Source organism: Octodon degus, unplaced genomic scaffold (genome assembly GCF_000260255.1).
Source record: "Octodon degus isolate 3935 unplaced genomic scaffold, OctDeg1.0 scaffold00007, whole genome shotgun sequence".
NCBI lineage: Eukaryota > Metazoa > Chordata > Mammalia > Rodentia > Octodontidae > Octodon > Octodon degus.
In genome coordinates, this window is record NW_004524583.1 from 4550584 (window position 1) to 4569852 (window position 19269).

Consider the following 19269-nt stretch of genomic DNA (forward strand, 5'->3'; position numbering starts at 1 on the left):
TCTCTCTCTCTGTTTTGGATACTGACCGTTACTTTGCCTCCACATTTGTATATTTTCTTCTGCATCACCTAATCTGATGTTAATGACACATGGAATTTTCTCCATCTCAGCCACTACAGTTTTCATGACTAAAGTTTAATTTTGTTTCTTTTTACATTTTACATCAAGTCATTACTCCGTACCTCCAATTTTACACCTAGGTTCTTGAAAATGTCTTAATTTCTTTTTTCATTGCTGAGACAAGATAACTAACACCTAGATAAAAGGGGGATATTTTATTGTAGCTCATACTCTGTGGAGGTCTCAGTTCAGAGTTGACAGCTCCAACAGGCAGAGGGGCATCACAAAGAAGAGTTTATCATGGGCAGAAGGCAGCAAGACAGCTTAGTAAAAAGCAGCAACCGACTGCCTTCTTTCTGTCCCATTATATCCATGCAGGTTACCTGCCCTTTGGTTGGTGTCATCCACACCCAGGGTGGACCTTCCCACTATCCACAACCAAAACTGTGCCCAAACAATCAGTGGACTGATTGGGTCATCACACACCTTTACTTCCAGCATCAAATACTTAATCCTAACATCACATAGCCTAGTTCCAGTCACCTCTAAAAAGCCCCCTTTATGACAATATAGGTCTTTGGGGGACATCTAAACACAAGCCATAACGAACATAGAATGCAATTAAATAAATACCTCAAGATTATACTCTTCTAATTCAGTCTCCCGTAACATTTGAAAGTAGATTTTGATAGATTCGTTTTTCTCTCATGGATTACATTTTTCTGCTACTTGTATGCTCCATAACTTTTTATAGAATGCCAAACATTGTACATTTTACTTTGCTAATGGATTCAGTGGTATTCTTGTAACTACTCCTACCGTTTGTGTGGTAACAAAGTTAGGTTACTGGGAATTAATTTTTCAGCCCCTATTTGTGACTTTGTTATGCAATAATACAGTATCATTTAGACTAGGTCCAACTTTATCCAAAATCCTTCTGATTTTTGGGTAAAAAACACTCTATCAATTATGCAGGCTTCTAATCTGGCTAATGGAATAGGAAATGTTTACGGCCCTTGCCAGTTTAAAGCATTCATCTTTCTAATGATGGGAATCGTTATTTCCTAGACTTAGGCAGTTTTCTCATAAATACACAGCTCTACACTTAGATGAAGAGTTAGAGATCCCTTATAGATCTCTACAGCTTCTTCTCTGAAGCTTTCCCTTTCTACTGCCTTAGCCTCTAGTTTTCCCAGACTCTGGCTCCTCAACTCAAGGAAGTCTTTATTTTAAACACTCTTTCAACAGACAGTAACCTTGGGTAATTTTAGAGCTCATCTTGTTTGCGTATCATGTTCAAAGGTCACTGTTCCTATTGCCTATACTTCAAAATATTTTCAAATTCTGTGGTTTAAGTATGAGACAAAATTCGGTTCTTGTTTTTTTCATCTGGGCTGGCAGCTGTGCATAATTTTTAAAATATATGCATGGATTCATTAATATCAATATCTTTCATTATTGAATTAAGTAGACTCATTGTAAATACATACCTACATAATCTACAATTAATAGTTGAAAGCAGTGGGCTGGGGAGATGGCTCAGTGGAATAAGTGCTTCTCTGGCAAGGACAAGGGCCTGAGTTCAATCCCCGGTTCTGCCAAAAATAAACAAATAAATAATTGAAAGTAGTGCCTATTTTTTTTGCATGAATATTATATGTTTATGGTTTAAAACAAATGGAGATCCTGGAGAACCTTCAATCTCGAGACTTCAAAATTTGTTATCATTTACTTAAACTGTAGGCTACATGATCACAAGTCCACATATGCATGGGCTATGTGAAGCTTATTTTGCTGATAAGATCAATAAATAAAGAAAATTCACACAACATACAGGAAGAAGATATGTGAATTAATGCACATAATAGTTTTATTTATAACATTTTTTCTGGTTTTTTCTGGTTTTTTCTCTGGGCTGTTCCCATGCTTTTGGTACAGAGTTGCCCACATGAAGAACAACCCTGTTTCCTAAGCTGGGGTTACTATCAGCTCACCACTGGATTGCACCAGCCAACAGAACTGGTCAGGTGCAGTGGCTGGTGGCTGATTATAACATTTTTTTCTATCTGCCAAGTATCTTTCATAGTGTCCCAGATTCTTGTTATAACTTTGGTGAAATTAACCTGAGTAATTCAAAATCATACAATTAAATATATTCAGCTTCAATTAAAAATTATAATTGATTCAAGCTGTTAACATGATATCTTGTACTACCGGAGAAAAAGCAACCTATTAGTTGATGTGTGCCAGATAATTGCTAAAAAATGGAGAAAAGAAGATGCTGAGTAAAACATTTTCATAGAATTCATTCAAATAGGAAAATGTAGGGTGATAGCTTATATGCCCGAATAATGTCATCCTTTCATACATGAGAAAAATTAAACTCAAATTAAATAATGCTCAGAGTCACATGATTAAACTCAAGTTTGTTACTCGCAATATTGATTATTAATTTACCTATTTTTTTCAGGATGGAAATTTCTTTTTCAGCGTGCAATCATTTCTCAATATCAGAAAATGAGATACAGAGGGAAGCCAATTGTTAATTCTCAGTTCACCCATTACACCATCATAAGACATCTAATTTAAGATAGATGTTCTTTAACAATGTGGAAACTCACAATTATTGCCAAACAGCCTATGACTCTTTTAATTGATTCAGAAGGAAGACATGAATTGGCAAAGTGCAAGCCTGCTAGCAGTCCTGATGTCATCAGAAGACACCAATTAACACCAAATATCAACAGCTGATGAAGTCAGCTGCTGGTCACTGTGGCTGCTGGTCACTGTGGCTGATGGGCATTGCTTTCTTGGGCCAGCTTGTGCTGGACACTGTAGGTTGATGCTATGAGGTACTAGTCTCTTTGTTGGCTGCTTGGTCTTTGGAGCTGTATGGTACTTTTTATTGCCCTTTCTTTTGAAATAATTGCTTTGTCCACATGACTGAGGGTAAGAATCTCAAGCACATTTAGAATGCTCTTGAAACCCATAATATCCAAGAAATAAATTACAAACAAGTTTACAGGACCACCAACATGGGTCTTTATTTTAATAAGTTCTGGTCTGTAGCACCAGGAGTGTCAGTTTACTGGAGGGAGCTCTCCTGGACTAACCTGAGACCAGACATGGCTGGGAAGAATTATTTAGATACAGCTACAGGCTTACATAAGTGAGAGACAGGTCTGAAACCAGAAAATCAGAAAAGCTAGCTGCGAGGCTGGGTAAATTGATAAAAGACCTATATCCCTCCTTCCCAATCTTAGTCATACCTCCTCCCTTCTTCAGAAAAGGCAACAGCAGCGTCTGAAGTGGCAGGGGTGCCACACTGACATTCTGGTTGCATGAATATTGAAGTGAGAAGTGGGAGCTTGATAGCCAGGGAGATGGCAGAAATAAGTTGTCTCAGTCCCTTGAAAGAGCAATAGAGGAGAGGGAGGGAGAGCAGCCACCCGCCAAGCTACATCCCCTCTCCAGCTAGCACAGGAAAAACTGAGTCAGACACTTCTTCTCTGTCTCAAATGTATTTTAAGCACCTTCTCACACCATTTATTATCCTAGGATCTAGAGATAGAGTTACTTGAATAGAGTTATTTGAACAGGAAAGATGAGATTCTGCTCTGAGGGTTTAGATTTTAGTTGGGACAAGACAAAACAAAGAGAAAGATAACTTTAATTAGTGATAGGTGAGCATATATGACTAACGTGGCACAGTAATAGAAGCTCTTTGTTATGAAGAATATCAATGGATGGTTTGGAATATACAATCCTATTAGAGGTAGATCTACTAAGGGCAGATTTCACAGGACTTTGATGGATTGTAGAAGAAAATAAATGGAAGGAAAGAAATGGTGGGAGAAGGAAGAGGCCCCAAGGAAGAACTCAGCGAAAAGGAGTGAAAACATCTGTCTGGGAGATTTAAAATGGTATAATAGAGCAACAGCAAAATGTAGCCTTTCCTGGACCTGGAATCAAAATACTTGAAAAATAATGTGAAAGAAAATTGTCAGCACTGGAAAATAGGTCTGATGTAGGTGGAAATTTGCTTGTAGATGCCTTGAAAACAAAACAGCATAGAAATGAATGAAACAATTACTAGCAGATGGAAAGGAGATCAATCCAACATAAGTGAAATTAGTGAGAAATCAGAAGATAGTACAAATAAAATAAAAAACACTATGGAAATAATAGTGGAAAACACTCCAAGTATGAGGAAATCATTTAACATACAAATAAAAAGCATACAAACCCCAATATACCCAGAATCAAGAACTTCTGCACAACATCTCAGAGCCAAAATCTTAAAGTCCAATGCAAGGACTGAATCTTAGAGAAAAGCAATGAATCATTCAAGAAGGTAAATCCATTAGAATTACAGCATGTTTGGCAACACAAACCTTAAGTTTCATGAGAGGTTGCAGTGAAGTGTTTCAAGCACTAAAAGTAATGAAATTGCAACTTGTGGGGACCCATTGGTGTCAGTGTGATCCGTTGTCCCTGAGGAGAAAACTGGCAAGAGTGAGGAAAACAGATAAAAAGACAAGAGCTGGGTTAGCTGGTAACTCACCTACCTGGTTGGATAAAATGATCCCCTGAACAATAATAAGAGCCTTTATTTATACATTTACAAAGTCGCAAGACACAAGGTTGCTAGCTACTAATAGCCCACAACGTCCAGGCAGGATGTTTTTCTCAAGACTGAGATAGCTGAAGGGTGGGCCAGATAGCTCAGCAGCACCTGCTTAGGCAGAGCGTAGCAGATGAAGTTCGATTCCCAGCTTGCCATGCGCAGTGCATGCTGAGATGGTGATTGGGACTGGGCGTAAGGGCATGCACCTGTAATCCCAGCACTTGGGAGGCGAAAACAGGAGGATCACTATGAGTCCAGTCTATGTAGTGAGAACCTGTAGACTCTGTGACCCTGTACTAAATATATGAAAAAAAAAGAAAAGAAATCACAGAGTAAAAAGAAAACCCACAAATTGGAAAAAAAAATTAAAGCTGACTCTCCCTCAGACAAAGACCTTTTATCTAGAACATATAGAGCATTGAAATTTTTCATGCCTCCAAAATCCAAAGATCCCATCCAAAAATGATCATCTGAGATGAATATACACTTCACAAAGGAAGAAATACAAATGGCAAATAAATATATGAAAAAATACTTAATATCATTAGTCATTCAAGAGATGCAAATTGAAACAATACTGAGATTTCATCTTAGTTCAGAAAAAATGCCTTATCATCAAGTCAACCAATAGCAAATGCTAGAGGGCCTGAGGGGAAAAAGGAACCCTTCTCTAAGGTTGATGTGAGTGCAGATTGGCACAACCACTACGGAAATCAGAGTGCAGATTCTTCAAAAGGCCAGGATTGGAGATCCTGTTCAACCCAGGTATTCCCCTTCTAGATATTTCTCCAGCATAACTGAAAACATCATATCACAGAACTATATGTGCACCCATGTTTATAGCAACACAATTTGTCCTCTTAGAAACAATCCAAATGCCCATCAACTGAAGAATGAATAAAAAGATGTGGCATTTTTACATAGTGGAGTATTAATCATCTATATGAAAAATAAATTTGAAGGTCTTTGGTTGAACTGTTTTTAAGGGAGGTTTTTTTTTTTTTTTTTTTTTTTTGCTTTTGGTACTGAGAACTGAACCCAGGGCTTCTAGCTTGCTAGGCAAGCATTCTACTGCTGAGCCAAATCCCCAGCCCCATGAAGTTTTTATAAGAAAATGGATGCAATTAGAGACTATAGTTGGTAAATAAAATAAGCCAGACCGACATGTGCAAACAGTGTATTGTTTTGCAAGTGTACAACCAGAAAAAAGTATATAAAATCTGAAAGGCACAATAGATGCTGTGAAAGGGAAAGAATTTGTTCAGTGGGAAGGAAAAACTGGGATGAGGAAAAGGACAAAAGAAAGGAAAAATATATATTTATGTATATTCACAGTATAGCTTGGATAATTATACTGCTGTTTTCTGCTGGTTTATAGAAAGAGTCAGTTAATGCTTACTTATTTAAATAGTTTGTCCTTTTTAATTGCTTATAACTTTTTAAAACCAATTTTGCAGGTTTATATCTGATAACCTAAACAACTAACTTGAAGATGATACCATGCAATAGAACAATTATTGTTAAATTCCTAATACTGTGATTAATGAAATTTTGTATCATTTCTCATGTTTCTTAACCACTTTGCTTTCTTTAAAAATAAAACCTCACTTGAACATTCCAGATTCAGAAAAAGCCTTTGAGAAATTCCAACATCCATTCATGATGACACTAAAGAAAATAAGCATAGAAGGACCATATTGCAATCTGTTAAAGCCATTTATGACAAACCTACTGTGAACATTATCTTAAACAGAGAAAACATGAAAGCTTTCCCTCTAAAACCAGAAACAAGTCAAGCATACTCACTGTCACCACTCCTGTTAAATATAGTGCTTGCAACTTTAGCAACAGCAATCATGCAAAAGAAAGAAAAAGGATACATGCCAGTAAAGGGCAGGTCAAATCATCCATATTCATAGATGGTATGACAATTTACATAAAAAACCAACACAAATCCACCAAAAACTCCAAGAACTAATAAGTTTAGGAGGTAGCAGGGTACAAAATCAATACACAACCTTCAATAGCACTCTTATACACCAATAATGAACCTACCTAAAAATAAATTTGGAAAACAATACCATTCACAACAGCTTCGACAAATATTAAATACTTAGGAATTAAGCTAATGACAACATGAAAAACTTCTGTATCAATATCTGGAGTACACTATAAGAGGAAATTGAAGAGTATATCAGAAAATTAATAGATATTTTCTGTTCCTAGATAGGAAAAACCAAAATAATCACAATGGCTATACTTCCACAAATGAAGTATAGATTTAATCAGAATACCCAATCAAACTAACTGTGATGGATTGGCAACTGGTAGTCAACTTGTAACACCCAGCTGAACTGAATACAGAATGGTACTGAGTGTGGGAAGCCCATCTGACAATTGTTGCTGGCAGCATAAAAGGAAGAATTGGAGAATAAGAGGTTTAGAAACTGTTAGGAGCTATTGGTTCTCCTGAAGTTATTGGTTATCTTGAAGGAGCTTGTCATGCTGGCCTTCCTGATGAACTTGGATGTTCTCATAGAAGGAGCTCAGGACTTTGTTGTCACTGAGTATGATCGCAGTTTACTTTGAGCATTGCTTCCTGGCTCTGGAGAGGAAGATGGTGCATTGCTCAATGTACTGGAGAAGCTTGTTGTGCTGACCTTCCTAGTATAGACTCAGCTGTTATTGCAGGAGTTCAAGATCTTCTCGTTGCTAAGGATGGCTGTAGTACCTTTCAGGGGAGGTCTGGTTCTTACTTTGATCTCACTGGCACAGACTTACTAGCTTCCACCACTTACCCTGGGGCCTCTTAGCACAGATCTTTGAAACAGACCTGCATGAAACATTTTCATGGACTCTAGGTCTTGAGCTAAACTCACATAGGACAGTGCCATGGGATCCAGGCCCTCAGCTGCATTCTTTGGGTCTTAGTGTGTGGACAGATTTCCTGAACTCTCTTTGTATGACTCTTTGGGTAATTATTACAAAATAATCTTATAAATTATGTGTTGTATAGGGGGCCGGGGAGATGGCTCAGTAGGATAAGCGCTTGACTGTTAAACACAAGGATCTGAGTTCAATACCCAGTTCTGCCAATAAATAAATAAATAAATAAATTATGTGTTGTATAGTAAATTGTTCCTCTTGTAACTCTTGCCTTCAACAATACCAAAAGCATTCCTCATAAACCATAGAAAACAACTTTAAAGTTCACATATAATCAGAAGAGCAAAAGCAATCCTGAGCAACAACAGCAGAGCAAGGAATATCATAATCTCAAATTTCATGTTATTATATTACAAAGCTACAGTTAAAAAAAACTAACAGAGGATGGCACAAATGGACATGGTTGATTAATGAAACAGATTACAGGCTACAGAAACAACCCCGAACATGTTCAACCATCTCATCTATGTCAAACAGGCAAAAAACATGAGGGAAGAAAGAGACACTCTCTAACAAATGGTGCTGGGAAAAACTGGTGACACACATGCAGAAGATTAAATCTGGCTCCAGATATTTCACAACATATTGAACTAAAGTCAAAATGGATCAAATATCTAAATACTAAAACAGAAACACTTAATCTGCTGGCAGACAAAATTGGTAAAACTCCTGAAGGCACAGCCACAGGCAAGGACTTTGTGAGCAGAGCCCAGCTGCATGAGAAATAGCATTAAGAATCAGCAAATGAGGCTTTACCAAATGAAAAACCTTTCATATAGCAAATAAAATATCCCACCAAATGAAAGACAACCTATAGAAGAAGTCTCTGACAAAATCTAATATTGAGAATATATAAAGAACTCAAAAAAATTAAAGACCCAATCAAAAAATGAGTAGGTAAAATGAACAGATATTTCAGAGAGTCCAAATGGCCAATAAACACATGAAGAAATGTTCAAATCACTGGCCAATAGAGAAATGCAAATTAAAGCAGGACTATAATTCCATCTTATTCCAGAAAGAATGGCTATCATCAAGAAATCAAATAGTAACAACTTCTGGTGAAGATGCAGGGGAAAAGGAATCTTCTACACTGCTGGTGAAAATGTAACCTAGTACAACCACTGTGGAAATCAGCATAAAGATTCCTTTAAAATCTGCAACTGGAAATTCCATTTGATCCAGTAATCCCCCTTGTAGCTATCTTCCTCAGTAAGTTAAAGATATGGAATTACAGTGATATCTTCCTTCCTATGTTTATGACAGCACAGCTCACAATAGGTAAATCTTGCATATGGTTTCAATGTATGGCTTTTTGTGTGTGTGTGTGGTACTGGGGATTGAACTCAGGACCCTGCGCTTGCCAGGCAAGCACTTCTTCTACTGAGATATCTCCCCAGCCCTATCTATATGGCTTTTCTTATGTGAGAAAATCAAAGCATAAATGCACTAAAGAGCAAAATAATTGATAATAGGAAATAGGAAGATAGATATTTTTCAAATCAGAATGTGACAAAGAGATGGAGGTAGGGGGAAGAGGAAGAGGACATAAAATGAATTCATATGTGTCATGTGCATGTACCAACTTCCCCCATGATGGTAATCTCTATGTAATGCAGAACCTGTACTAATAAAAATGAAAATGAAAAAATCTTTCTGAGCCTAATGAAATATAAGATGCCTATTAGAACAATATACTAAAAGTTTTAAATGCAGATCCTATAAAATTTAGTAGAGAATGTATAGGAATCTGGTATTTATAAATCACAAAATGGGAGTGCAAAAGTGGATAAAAACAAAAGTGGAAGTAAGGGAAGGATTCAGAGATCAGGATAGTATGTGGGCTGGGTATTACCATAGGTCCACTGGGCAGATAAGAGAAAGAAAGTGCTCCTCAATGATAAAATTTTTGCTACTCCTATATTCTGACCCACCCTACAAGAATCATTTGGATTTTTAAAATTGTAAAAGGCAAAGCCAGTAAAGTCATCGTTGTCTTAAGGGATGAACTGTAATAAAAATTAGCAGATTGAAAATTAATCATTAGACTAATGACTAACTGATCCTATTCTGGAAAAAACAGAGATACATGAGCACATCTAGAGACTGAACAAGTTAAAACTATGGCTGGATTTTTACTGAACTGTGAGTTTTTGAAAAGAAGGAAGATTCCCTAAAGGGCCATTCAAAGCATTTAGATCCGTGCTCACCAAAGCATGTACCAATGTTTTAACAGCTGGAATGGTTAAGCATTCTTCTGTTTTAGCAGTTTTAATAGCCGATGACAAGAGAGCAAGGTTAGACACCCAAAGAGCTCAGCAGCCTTGCAGGCAAAACCTGAAGTGAACAAGAGTCTGTTTTGATGGAATGGAACAGTGTCTTTTGAAGAACAAAATGTTTAATAGTCTGTTCCATACATTTAAATTAAAGTGGGTTTGCCCTTCTCTTAAACTTGACCAAAAAAAACTTGCAAAAACTCTAAGCAATAGGGCCGCAATTGCTAGGGTACAAGAGGGAAGTGTACCATGGTAAGTGAACACATGACTATTGTGTCTCTTCTGTGCTCAGGCAGGCACCAGAAAAATTACCTGATCCATTCAGTCGAAAAAGGCAAACTGGACAACTGAAGAGATGGATTAGAATTCTAGTTCCTCCTTTTGGCTCTCTGAGAAGCACCATGGCGGTAGGCAAGAACAAGCGCCTTATGAAAGACAGTCAAAAAGGAGCTAAGAAGAAAGTGGTTGATCTCCACTTTCTAAAAAAGACTGGTATGACATGAAGGTGCTGGCTATGTTCAACATAATAAATATTGGAAAAACACTCATCACCCGAGATCAAGGAACCAAAATTGCATCTGATGGGCTCAAAGGTTGAGTGTTTGAAGTGAGCCTTGCTGATCTGTAGAATGATGAAGTTGCCTTTAGAAAATTCAAGCTGATTACTGAAGATGTTCAGGGCAAAAACTGCCTGACTAACTTCCATGGCGTGGATCTCACCGGTGACAAAATGTGTTCCATGGTCAAAAAAATGCAGACCATGATTGAAGCTCATGTTGATGTCAAGACTACCGATGATTATTTGCTTCGACTGTTCTGTGTTGGCTTTACTAAAACACGCAAAAATCAGACAGAGAAGCACTCTTATGCTCAGCACCAACGGGTCCACCAGGTCCAGAAGAAGACGATGGAAATCATGACCTAAGAGGTATGACAAAGGACTTGAAGGAAGTGGTCAATAAACTCATTCCAGAGAGCATTTGAAAAGACACAGAAAAGGCTTGCCATTGTATCTACCCTTTTCATGATGTCTTTGTCAAAAAAGTGAAAGTGCTGAAGAACCCCAAGTTTGAATTGGAAAAACTCATGGAGCTTCATAGTAAAGGTAGTAGCTCTGGAAAGGCTACTGGAGATGAGACTGGAGCTAAAGTTGAAAGAGCTAAAATAAATAAATAAATAAATAAATAAATAAATAAATAAATAAAGTTGAACAAGCTGATGGATATGAACCACCAGTCCAAAAGTCTGTTTAAGATCCAGATTTTTTTTTAAATTTTATTGAGAAAAAAATTACAATATGACAGCTTCAAAACAGGTTGGTAGGAGAGTTACAACAATTAATACATTGCATATTGTTGTCTTTGTAGTAGTCATTCATAGTACAAGATGCAGACATGATATCCTGTCCAAACACTATTAATTAGTACAGATCTTTCTTCTTATTGAATTAAGAGAAAGTAGCTATATATCTATCCTAACTATTTTGTATATACAGATACAAAATTGTCTTCATTTATATCACCTTTTTTGTTCAGTTTTGTCAGAGATGGGTATTCCATTGCCATCCAAATATTGTAGGTTCATGAATTCAGCAAAATATTCCAATATAGTCCAGTACTCTACAATAGTAGTGGGTTACGCACAAGACTGGCAATGTCCAAATCTGATGACTTGAGCCTTCCACAGCTCAGCATATTAACATGGCTTCACTTTTCATACCTCGTTTCTACACTTTTCTGCTGGATGGTTAAGACCAAGATAAAGCAAGACCTATATAACAAAAAATGTAACTTTTGTATTTGACACAGTCACTCAAGTCCCCTCAGGACTTATCCCGAAACCCTGTACTGCAGTTTGTAGATCCTTTGTCACTGTTAGCCATGTAGATGAGTCATGGCCATTGCTTGACAATTTTCTCTCTGTGAAAGCCTGAGAGAATGTTTTCTCTCCATGTGACTCTCTTTAGGCACATACTACATCATCGATTGCATTCCTCTGTGGCCCCATAATCTCCTTGAAGATCCATATTTTTAATAGTAATAAATTAAGTTCTATTTGTGATGAAAAAAAAGAATTCTAGTTCCTTGTTGTTTTGCTATACAAACTCTAAGCTCTGCTATATTCACTTGTCTACAGACTTCCAGGTTTCAAGTCTTTAATGGGTACCTAAAAAGCAAATATGACAGGAAGATCTGAAGCACATATCTAGTAAAATTGATGTAATACACTTCTCATATAAATACAGAACTGAACACTAAGTTCTAGAGAAGTAGTACTCAACGTCAATGTGCAACAGAATCTCCCAGAGGGCTTGTTAAACACAGACTGCTGATGCCCCCTCCAGTGTGTCAGATTCAGCAGATGTAGGAGAGAACCCAAGAAAGAGCATCTCTATCAACTACTTACATCTTGTCAGTGCTGCTAGTTCAGGGACCACACTTTAAGAAAGGAGGTTTTAGGGAATGGCAGAGGGGAAAAGCACCTTCAGCCCAAGCTTTCAGAGATAGTTTCATTGAGAGTTAACCACAAGTTGGCTCTTGACTAAAGACTTCAACTTGGGAAATAAAAGAAAAAGAAATTAAAGTAAATTACTAAATAACAAACTAAAACTTTAAAGACCACTCTCCTTGTCCATAGTCTTGAGAGATCCAAGAATAAAAGGCAAGAAATAAAAATATTCTCACTTTTAAGCAGCTGAGTACCTATTGGACAATTTCTTTAATTAAAGGCTAAAAATAAAATTTTAATTTCTGCCAAAAAAATACCATGATTTTGGTTTGATGGGAACAATGTAGAGTATAACTAATTTGCTAAAACAGTAACAAAAATAACAAAACACCACACAATTTAAATGGCATTTGAAGCTATTACATTTTGACATAAATTATTAACAAATTCTACTCTCGATTATGAAAGCACAGTTCACCCTAATTAGTAGCCTTTCTTAGTAGATGGGATTAATTCTCCCTAGCACTTAGTTAGCTACTTAGAAACAAAACAAAACAAAAACCATTCATCACTAGACAACTGGAGTTTTCCTGGCTTTGAAACCTACTAAAATGGATAGGCTGTTGAACATTCCACATTCAAAAGTTTTGTAGCACAGTGAATAATGGGGAATCCTCAATGTTTATTTTAAAATAAAGGAAATAAATTCTTGACTTTTGAATTAAAATTCTCATTTTTTCCATAGTTTTATTGAGAAACAAATAGCAATGTGACAGTTTTAAATCAAATTGGTAGGACAGTTTCAATAATTAACACATTGCATACATTCTTCCTAGTGGTTATTTGCTGTATAAGATGCCAACATGATATCCTATTTACAAACACCATTAGAACAAATCCCTCTATTCATTAAGAGAATGTAGCTATGTATCTATCCTAACCACTTTGAATACACAGATACAAAATGGACATTCCTCTATATCTCCTTTTTTTGTTAAGTTCTGTTCTTTGAATATTATTTATTGCCTGAAAAATTCAAAGGAACAAATTTTTAAAGCATTCCTACAGATTCTAATTTTAGAATAAATTCTTTGAATCTCCTACCATTTTATTTCATTTTATTTTATTTTATTTTATTGGTGCTTCTGTCACAATGCTGACATCCACTCAAACATGACCACACGTGTCTTTACCAAAACATAGAGGAAATGCTGGGCACTCTCTTCACTGGCCCTTGACATTTAGATCACAGAAATGAAATCGATTTGAGCCTTCTTTGAAATGGAATAATTTGTATGTCTTTTGATATTGTCTAGGATACTTACGTTGAACAATAAGGGCATAAAAGTCTTTTACAAATAAGTTATTTAGAAGCTAATAATTTTGCTTAGATGGGAACAATGTAGAACATAACTAATTTGCTAAAACAGCAACAAAATTAACAAAACACCACATAATTTAAATGGTATTTGAGGTTATTACATTTTAACATAAAAATCTAACCGTTAGTTCAGTTTCAGAAATAAAGAGATAGAAGAGATTTTAATAAATTCTACTGTCATTTACGACAGCAGTTCACTCTAATTCTGATAATGAAGAGCCCTCAAAGCAAAGCCCTAGAAAAGGAAATATTTGAAGAATAGTGATGCAAGTCATGTTTAGTTAAAGCTTAGAGGTGAATCTTACATAATAGAAAACTAAATCAGGGCTGGGGAGATAGGTCAGCAGTCTAAGCACCTGCCTGGCAAGTGCAAGGATCTAGGTTCAATCCCCAGTTAATACCATGCTGGCCCTGGAACTCTGAGCATGCCATGCTGGCCAACAAAACTGAGCGTGGTGGTACACGTCTGTAATCCAGCACTCGGGAGGCTGAGACAGGGCAATCACTATGAGTCTGAGCTGCATAGTGAGACCCTGTAAAGAGAAAAGTAAATCCAAAGGCAAGTCAAGGTCAAATTGTATATTGGACTTGGAATGTCTAAGAGAAGAATCAATCTATATTCCTACCAAGAGAATGTTATCTCCTCTCAGAAGGACAGCCACATAAAAAAGATTATCAGTATAATAAAATAGTAAAACATTGTCATATTCCCCTACTCAGGACCAGGCATAATGGCACACACCTGTCATCCCAGCACTTGAAAGGCTGAGGCAGGAGGATCACCATGAGTTTGAGGCCAGCCTAGGCTACATAGTGAGTTCAAGGACAGCCTGTACTACACAGTAAGACCTTGTCCAAAAACAAAATTTACTCAGCACTGTTCTTTCCTTTTAAAAACTTCTTGTTCCTACTCTAAGTGCTTCCTATAAACTGTAAGTCATGGAGCCTCACTTATCACTGGCTGTAAGAATAGATACAAAATCTGTCCTACTATAATTTAATGCTCCCTAAGCTTCATGGGGTATGTTACCAACCACCAACTTTCTTCCAAAAGAATGTTACATAAATTAAGGGGAAGAGCACTTCCTATTAATTATTTTAACTGAGAAACAAGAGATTAATGTTGTCATTAGTCTACCCTCATGAAGATCTGGAAGACAAGTAGAGCCTAGAAATGGTGGTGGAGAGAAAGCCCTGACACTATTTTTTTGAGTGCCTTCCAGAGCTACCTTTGAACACCTCAGTTTTGTAGGCTAATAGCTCTCCCTTTGTCTTGTTTAGTTCAGTCTGCATCACTTTGTCTTTAGGAATTACAAGAATCACTAGATGATAATAAATACATGCCTGGTTAGCAAAAGGTTCAAAAAGAAAACCATTATTACTTTTAAATCTGTGGAAGTCTCAGTTTGAGGGCAAGTCATTTCTGAGGCTGAACTGGGAGATGTGGTAGGCCATTCTGGGTATTCTTAGAAGACTTCATTCCTTTTCATATGTTTTGAAGGATCTATTCAAATTATGAGAGAGAAAGAGAGAGAGAAGAGATTTTAATAAATTCTACTGTCAATATTTTTTTAGAGAGAGAGAAGGAGAGGAGAGGAAAGGAGAGAACAGGAGAGGAAAGGAGAGAAGAGAGGAGAAGAAAGAAGAAGCAAGAAAGTGAAAGAAAGAAAAAGAAACACAGACTTGAAATTGAAGTCTGAAGCAGAATTACAGGCAGGAGCAGCCGTAGTGCCTATTGCCTGAGTCCCATTTTCTACAGATATTAACTTACATGGAAAGTATGTGCCACCAAAACTGTTTGTATGTTTATCCACATGTGTTTCCATTTCAAAGGCTGATGCTTCAATTAAGATCAAAGTACACTCAAAATTTGGCCCCTCGTTCACAAATTAAACTTCACCAGAAAGATCTTCGTGCCAACTTCAGAACATTAGCTCTCATCTCATCCCAAAATCACCCAATACACTGTTCTCTCCCACTTCCCGAGATGGACCTTATATCAGTTATGGTTTGAATGAATTTCTCTTTCTAGTTTTCTCTCAATTCCCTATAAGTCCAGTAAGCACCAAAACTCTTCAGTTGCGAAATACTTCAGCAAGAAAGTGTGGCTCGCTGAGCCCTGATAACCTTTCTCACTGCAAAAATAATAGAACAGTGGCATTCTTGGGCCACCTTCATCAATTCCTATTAAATTTATCTGCTTACGCTGCCAGACTGTTCATTTTTCCTTCCTCCTAGAGAGAGTAGCACTGGAATGGGGGCAGCTGAGAAGAGGCAAAAAGCATGGGATAGGCAAGCACAAAAGGAACTGCAGGTACGGGCTGACTCGGAGATGCATGGGGAGGGGTGGGGAGCGCCGAATTCTTCATGACCCGTGTGCAACAGCCACAATCACAGACACTTCACTTAATCTCGCCAAGGCTATTAGGAGCTACATTTCCAGGTTGCATCTAGCTGCTCAGAAAGATAACTGCCTTGCGGACTTCAATATACCTTGAGAGAATTAGATTTTTCTAAGTCAAAGATTGGATTCCCCCCTTCACTGTAACTGGGGCCTCATGCATGCAATTTTATTTTCCTTGTGCATGGAGCAGATGATATCCTGCTAAGTCTGCCAGAAGCAGAGAAGCCTGAAATACTAGGATCTGTGTCATTGCTTTCTCGCCAGCTTGCTTTGCTTACCTATTTCTTCAAAAGAAACTGCCAGAAAAAAAAAAGCCTTAATCAGAAAAATTATTAAATGAATAACACTCTAGCTTCTAGGAGCTAACCCAAGTCAGAAAAGGGTAGCTTTTACTTTAAACCCTAAATAATTTACCTTGATGCATTTCAGCTGATTCTAATTGATGCCTAGAAGGGCAGAGAATGGGGAAAGATTAGTTGCTAAGCTCTTAAGCAATCAAATGTCATTTCAAGGTTAAAGAAATAATATACAGTTCTAGTTTTTGCACTCTGCCATCTGAAGGTAGTATGTCCTCCATAAAATTTCAGCCAATTTGCAATCCCAGCTTGCTTCACCTTTCCATGTTTTCTGTAACTATCTTGCCACTTCTGCTAAATCATTTGTGACTGTGTATTACAATTACCTCTTGGCATATCGTTCCCCTCTCTACTTAGAGTTCCTTAGGAGCAAAAGCTATATTTTTGGTTTCTAACTTCCAACTCCTGAATAGGGTTTACTATGGCTGATATGCCACATTCCTAGTTTGAATGAATGAAACCTAAATCAATTTCGCATATATTCCTTTCTGAAAGACTATCAGCTTGTTACCAAAGATGCCCCCAATTTAACATTCATTGCACATGTGCAGACTTGGGTGTGTACACACATCCATTCAGATGCTATTAGAAGCAACAACTGTGTATATGGAAAAGGACATCTCTTAAATATATTTTCACTTACAAAATAAAATAGTAACATGGGAGGTAACATTTGATATTCAAATCAGCACGGACAGCTCAGAAGTTTAAAAACTGTTGCAGAAAACTGCCAAACACCCCTTTAGGCCAGGGATATCTGTCCCTCACCTCCTTGGGAGCTGCCTATGGTGAAAACATACACAGTGCCTGCCTTCAAAGGTGTGAGGTTTGGCTAGTAATAGACTGCCATGTGCTGCTGGAGCTGTTCCCCAAATTCAAGAAGACCACAGACCTGGCTCAGGCCAGGGAGGAATCCATCAACCAAGCTGAGCTGTACATCTCCCAGTCCCCCAAAGGCCACCACAGAACTCACAGCATGCTTGCTCTTTGATGCTTACATTCCCTTTTGTAAACCTTTCAACAAAAAAGGGATCTTAAAAGTGGCATGTTCTTTATTTGCATATCTTTGAAGTACTTCTATAGCATGCTGCGAGTCTGTGGGTTTCCTCCTTGGCAATGGTCACTCACCTTCCTACTTAAGCTGATGGGCTCATCTGCCAATGCAAATGTGTTAGGCCTTGGTGAAATAAAGCTTTTAATGTGAAATAAAAGTATATTTTTTAAAAGGCAATCAGTCACTTTATAGATTTGGAAACAAGCCCCAGGAAGGGTGCAGTCCTCACCTTCTTATTCCAAGTCCACTCAAGGCAGCTGGTGCTCAGGATCCGCACTGGCTCCTTGTACCTAGCCCTGGCTGAGCTAGCACTGCTCAAAAGTCCCTAATCTTCCATATTCTCCTCATGACCTCTCACTTGATTCAGCCTGTGTTTTTCTTCCGTCCCCATCCCTCTTAGACTCTGAGCATTCACAACCACATTTTTTCCCTCCCCAGAGATTAGTTTGTGATCTATCACTGACATTAATGCACAAAGGTCTGAAATCATAAAATCCTAAGCTAAGTCCTGATGCTTTGGTTCTAAAATTCCCAGGAGATAGAGAGGAATACAAGTCAATGGGGCTTTCTCAGAATCCCAAAAATAGTAGCTCAGGGCTTCCAAGAAAATGCTGACTTTGTCCTCCAGGTAGATTACAATAGGACATGAGAGTAAGAACTGGAAATTTAGCAGAACTGTGAGGTATCTTCAATAACACATAGGTTACAAGTAAAGAAAAACTGAAAGGAGGCAGAGGGATGGAGGCAGAGGGATTAGTGACGGCAAGGAAATGCCAGTGTCTCAAGACAGGAAATATCTGTTCTGTTAGATATTTCTTTTTGGTGTTATGCAGTGTCAACTATACATTAAAACAACTTAGGCTTTTATGTTCTTTTCTCTATTCCTTCAACAAATATTCTTCACATATCCACTTTTTTAATTTATGTATGTGGTATAGGGTCTCACTACACAGCTCAAACTCATAGTGATCCTCCTATTTGCAGCCTCCCCCACACTGGGATTGCAGGCGTGTGCCACCACACCTGCCCTCGGTGGCCGGCTCAGCACACCTGGGGTGGGGCCAGCATGTCATGTGGTGCTGGGGATTAGGGATCCAACCCTGGTCCTTCTGATTGCCCAAGCAGGTGCTTAGTCTGCTGAGCTATCTCTCAAGCCTTAAGTGTCCACTATTAACTGGACATTATGTTAAGTTTGACTTCTGCTTTTTACTTGGTAAGATAATTTAGTTTTACTGCATAATTTTACTGTGTAAATCTTTAGGAAAGAGCAAATCAGAACTTTGAATTGCATAATCAATGTGCACTACAGTTGATGTCTATACTCTGGAATGATGAACTATGGATTCAGGGCCAGTTTCTGAGACATGGAGACTAACTTGACTTCTTTCTGTCTGACCACCATTCTATAAAGTGGACATTATGATCACCATAACCTCACACCATTTTTGAGTGGACTAAAAGAAAAAATGGGTGCCAAATACTTAGCACATTTTGGGGAAGCAGAAAATATGACATACATATTAGCCACTCTTGCTTCAACACAAAACAGCAAAATCTGAACTGAAGGCACTCATCTACTAAAAGAGAAGAATGGAATGGAAGTGAAAAAATCTAATTTTATTTCACTTTAAAGTAACATAAAGTACCTCTAAAGTTCAGTGAAGGAAAGAAATACAACTACTTTGGGTTACCTTTGGGCTTTGAGTAACTATACTTC

At 37.6% G+C, this 19269-nt stretch overlaps 1 non-coding gene across 1 annotated transcript; it reads right to left on the reverse strand.

The window, feature by feature from the left end:
* Window positions 1-1973: 1973 nt before the first annotated feature.
* Window positions 1974-2100, reverse strand: LOC111813424. The gene has a single exon (XR_002818698.1). It is a non-coding gene; the product is annotated as a small nucleolar RNA SNORA65 (small nucleolar RNA).
* Between the last annotated feature and the right edge of the window lie 17169 nt (window positions 2101-19269).